The following is a 5,626-nucleotide window of genomic DNA, read 5'->3' on the forward strand; positions in this document are numbered from 1 at the left end:
CACCGAATTTATGGATTTTTAAAATCAGTTGATGATTTTAATTATAAACATTTAAAATATGTCACATACGGTTTCAGCATTATCGTTTCCAATGGAAGCGTTCATCCATTGGAGGGAAGGCTTTGCAACAGCATCTTCCTTATTCTATCACAACTTGATCTGTGCTCTGATGTCACCTCTGCAATAAAGCCTTCCCTGATCCCTCCTTTCTCTGTCCTATTGCCCTACTTTGTTTTTCTTCAGAGCATGTATTCCTATCTGACATTAGTTCAGGAAATAGAATAAAGAATGCAGAAGAGCAATGATCAATACGAGGCAAGGCTCTACGGTTGTTTTTCTTTTCTACCCCTCGCCCTCTGTTTTCCTTTATAGTCCTTTAAATATTTAGACTCATTTTAATACTCAGATCTCAAATTGCTTAATTTCTTCTTTTTTTATCAGATAATTTTATTTTATCAATCTAATTTTCATTAATTCAAAGTGAAACTATATATATAATCATATATGTATATAATAAGTTATTTTCAGATATATTTCTGATTGTAAGAGATGAGGATTATTGCCTACTTACAGATGTCTGAAAATTAAGAAACGTGTTGAGAGTGGAATTACTGTTGTCTTTTTTCACAGAGTGACAAATCAAAAATAATCCTAGAGCCTTGCCTCTAATTGATACCTTCTCCTTTACGTTCTCTATTTTCTATGGTAAATGAACATGTTTATGGGGTAGACATGAGAATGATCACTGTGTCTATAGCTCTTTTGGATGGCCACAGCTCCATAACTCTAGGTAATATTCGTAATGCTTACTTATCCACATAAAAATTTTTCTAACTATCCGTAAACGTTAGTATAGAAACTTTCAAGAGAAATGATCAGTCTTCATTTTGCAGTTTTCAAATGTGAGGAATTTCTAGATATGTCAGCAGTCTGGACCTTTTCCAAAAGTCTCTGGTTAGGTGCTTTCTGGCCTATAATTAATGCTAAATGTGCCATTTCTATCTACCCCGCTCTTTCAAAACAATTCAGACTATTTTATTTCAATTTCCTGGAACCATCTAACTCCTTCTCTAACTAGTCTAGACTTCTTAGGAGAGAAAAAGATTGATATGCATTCTATACTAACATTAAGGTAGAGTATCCAAGGTGAAATATTTTTTCATGGAGAGCCTCTGAATAGATTTTAAGGTGGCTTTATTTTGTTTGGGTTTGGAGTTTTGCAAAAAAAGAAGCTATTATTTATATATATTGATAAAAATACTTTAAAAAATGGAACCAAAGACAGTGATCTTGATTCATATCTTCTAAACATTTTGAATTGAAAAATAAAGTGCTATTTTAGTGATAACATGAAGACTTGGCTCTGCTATTGAGTTTAAAAAGATCTGTATTAAAGATATTTCATTTATAGATTAAATGAGATTTACGGGTTAGTAAAAAATGCTTATATTCAAGGATGGTGCTTTTAAAAATGATTAGGTAAAATTTAAGGCAGTGTTTTCATAATTTTGATATAAATGAGTCTTATCTCTGAATCTCTCAACAGAGAAAAATTGAAAAAGGCAAACTCAATTATTCCTGAGATCAATTTTTAAATTAAGATTAGTGATGACATTAATTAAAATGTCTGTTAATTTATCCAAAACCAAAGGAAGAATAAAAGAGTTTTAAAATAACATGAAAATGCCATAGAAAATCGCTAGATTTTATAAATTTAATGTAAAAGGAAGTGTCCATACTGATGTTCGTCTGAACAAGAATGTAATTACTATACTAATTAAGAGGTGCATTTGTATAATGTCAGAAATCATTTGGGTATTATATTTTTAATGGCATTGTTTTCTTATGATTACGGATCATTGTTCAGGATTTTTAATTCTTTAACTTTTAATAAAATATAAAGTGTTGAAAATTTTTCAAAAATTCGTTACATTCATAAAAGCATCTAGGTTATAATTTGTGTAAATGTGGTTTTTAATGTTAGGTTATTCATTCATTTATGTATAACTACATAGCAAACTTTCACAGTGAATTCAAAATATATATCCATATATGTTTGTGAGGGTTTTACATCACTTATGAATATGCTAATTCAATCTTTGTTTTAGAAGATGACTTTCCTGTGTGGTAATGATCATGGATTTATTGTTTCATCAAATATTCATCAAGCACCTTCTTTGTATTAAGATTCTTTTCTAAACATTGGACTGAACAAGATAAAGTCTTTGCCTTAATAGAACTTAAATTCTAGTGTAGAGACAGACTGTAAACAAATCAATAGAAATATAATATAAGATCAGATAGCAATAAGTACTATGAAAAACATAAAACAGGGCGGCTAAAGAAAGAATCAAGACTGACTCCAAGGCTTTGGCTTAACACTTAGAAAGATGGTAGTGTGTCATTTACTGAAATCAGAAAGAATTCAAGAGGAGCACATTTAGAGAAGCATGCTGGGATATGTTATGTCTGAGATTCCTATTAGATGCCTAAGTGGAGATGTTAAGGTATTTGGGTATCTGCCTGTGGGGTTTAGAGAAGAGCTATAGATGGAAACATACATTTGGCAATTGTCAGTATATAGATGGTATTTAAGTACTGAAATGGGTAAGATAACCAAGAGAACAAGTGTAAAGAAGTAGGGGGAAAAGAATTCAGAGGCCTGGGCATTTTAACACCTAGAGACATGGAATGTGAAGAGAAACTAGCAAAGCAGGCTGAAAAGGAATGACTGGTGAGGGAGAATAAAAATCCAGAGCATGTGGAATCCTTAAAGTCAAATGGAGGGAAAAGTTTTTCAAGGAAGTGATAAGGACTCAGATACATTGAAAGCTGTTGATAAGTTACATTAGATCTGAGAAGTGACTTAAAAATTGAGCCAAATAGGAGATATTGGTGACTTTGACAAGATCAGTGTTAGTGGAGTGGACAAAGCAAAAGTCTGATTGCAGAAAGTTCAGGAGAGAAAAAGTGGAGATGAATCTACAGTAGGTGCGGACAGTCTTTTAAGGAATTTTTCTGTGAAGAGAAGTAGAGGAATGGATCTAAGAGATATGGATTCAGGCGTGGTTATTAGAAGGGAGAAATTACGTGTTACAGTGTTGAGAATGAGCTGGTAGAGAGGGAAAACTGATGCTCCAGGAAAGAGGAAAGTTGCTAGAGCTATGTCCCCTGAGGGCCCAAGTTGATGGGATAATTTCAGATAGGAGCATGTTCAGTTCACACTTCACCAAATATTGGACAATTTACAAGTTCTTGCACCTAAAAATGTGTCAATTCCTTATTTTAATAAAATCATAAAAATAGCTTTTTACCCCCACTTCATGTATCTTTCCAATAGACTCTCCTCTGAAGCTCCCTATGTAGAAGCTTCAAGTTTTAGGAGAGCCTATAGTGAGAGGAATGTGATCAAAGCAACCACAGACGCAGAGGCCTCTGTGCATACAAATATACTGGATCCATGAGCGTACCTGCTGATAAAACAGAGGGAGGAATGAAAATAAAAGAGGAAAAATGGAACTAGGAATGGTTGCCTGGTAAGATACTTTATTTTATTTAGGACAGTGTCCGACTAGATTTTAGGTACTGTGAACAAAATAATCTGAGGTCTGAAAACCAAATTTCCTGATACTTGTCTTTTTATTTGAGTCGTCGTGTGTGTGCATACACACGTGTTTCCTGGTAATGCTCATCTTGATGAATGTCTTCATTATTTGGTTTAGAACTGTTGAACCAAAAAAGAACGATAGCTAAAATGCCCTCTGGAGGACGTGGGGAGCGTATCCCACTGGAAATTTAGGGAAGAGCTGGCAGAGTTGAGGGAATACTAATTTATAATTCAGAAGCAACATTCAGAAAGGCTAAATTTTCTAAAGGTGGGTCTCCGGGATTTAGGGATGTGATAAGAGTGTCTAAGGGTGAAAGTTTTAGCTTCTATAACAAAATATTTTAAAAACATACAATCGAGATAACTTTAAAAATAAACTTGGAGGCATTCTACTACTGAATATGAAAGAAGTTTGAAACAAACTCACCCTTCCACTGAGAGTAACTATAAAATCTGTAAATGGACAAAAAACGGCTAGTTGGAGGAAAAGGAAAAAAGGCAGAGACAATCTTGAGAAAGCAAATTTGGAGACAGGGAAAATACATTGAGTTGAATTCATTTTGTCACTGTTTGCCACTGTTTTCCCCCATCAGAGTATTTCAGATTAATAGCATGAGGCATAAAAGCCAAGAAAAAAGTAACATCGTGGAGTTTGTGGGAAGTTCACTAGGCCCTTGAAAAATGCCCCAGTCTTTGAATTGACTATCTTGAAGGACTACACTCCAGGAGTAAGATCACACCCTGAATAGACAGGTCCTCAAAACACTTGAAGCAAAACCTCGAATCAGAGCCACTCCTGTTTATATCAAGATGATCAGCCTATAATTTATTTGACTGCCAGAAAAAAAAATCCTAAGATAATATCACCCAGAGTTTCTACTATGTTTCATATACAACGTACAGAATTCAATCCAAGATTTACAGCTCAGAAAATAGGACCAAATTTTAGGGCCAAATTTAAAACAAAATAAAAATAGACCCTCAGGTGACTAAGACATAAGCATTATTAGGTACACACTATGAAACAATTTGAACAATTAGAAGTCTAAGCCTGGCAGTCAGGGTCTATTAAGCTGGTTCCACGCTACCTGTGAATATTATCTTGTTTTAGCCACTAAGAGCTGCCCTGTGCTCCGAACCGGGGCCCCTACACAGCTTCTTGAACTCATCATACCTTTCTTTGCTTTGGAGCATTTCTTTGCTCACGTTTGCTGCTGCCTGCAGCACTCCCCACCTTCTTCCACTTCTTGAGGACAGCGGCTGTATATTCTTTTGTCCACGGAGACTAGTGGAGAGTCAGATATAGACAAATGCCATACTTTTCCAGCTGTACTTGACCTTTAGAGTGAATGAAACTCAAGCTGATGAGATATACTTAAAGATATTAAATTAATACATTAAAAATGTCTTAAAGTGACTAAACAATGTTAGAAAATTAAAAGTGTAAGTTCTCCATTCCCACTCCAGAGTTGATCAGAAATTTTCTTTCCAGACATTAGTCTAGCTATAGAAAAGAAACGTTTGCCAAAGATGACATTACATTATATGCTCTGTTCTGCAATTTTTTTTTCCACTTAGCATTTCACAAACCTCTTTCTGTGTCAGTACATATGAGATGACTTAAAAAAATTCAGTTGGAGAAAAGCCTTAGGCATGTTTTTCTCTGCATCAAAGAGGCTCTGCAAGTGGCAACGGACAAGCTATGTGAGAGCTGCAAGTAAACTTAATCTAATTAAGCAAAGTAGGGGTCCAGGGCATTTTTCAATATGTCATCTTCCTTGGCACTTTTACTATAACTTAAGGACCTTCTACTGGGAGAGGGATACTCCTAGTCTAGCTTCTTTGTAAGAAGGAGCGAGTGTAGACAAAGGAGCCCGGGTCAAGATTGGGGTCCCCTCTGCCTGGAGAAGAAAGAGGAATTGGTAGTCAGGGGGCATCCTTCTCACTGTCCCTCCTTTTTGTTTCCCCAGTGGTTTGTCTTCGTTTACTTTTGAAAGAGCTCCGTAACTGAGGGCCAGG

At 35.3% G+C, this 5,626-nt stretch overlaps 1 long non-coding RNA gene across 1 annotated transcript; it reads right to left on the reverse strand.

Annotated features, from left to right (window-relative positions):
* Window positions 1-834: 834 nt before the first annotated feature.
* LOC120618467 (uncharacterized) lies at window positions 835-5,610 on the reverse strand. The gene is made up of 2 exons (XR_005657261.1): window positions 4,782-5,610; window positions 835-4,060 (listed from the first exon to the last, which is right to left on the reverse strand). It is a non-coding gene; the product is annotated as an uncharacterized LOC120618467 (long non-coding RNA).
* Between the last annotated feature and the right edge of the window lie 16 nt (window positions 5,611-5,626).

This window comes from Pteropus medius, unplaced genomic scaffold (assembly GCF_902729225.1).
Source record: "Pteropus medius unplaced genomic scaffold, Ma_sr-lr_union100, whole genome shotgun sequence".
Classification (NCBI taxonomy): Eukaryota; Metazoa; Chordata; class Mammalia; order Chiroptera; family Pteropodidae; genus Pteropus; species Pteropus medius.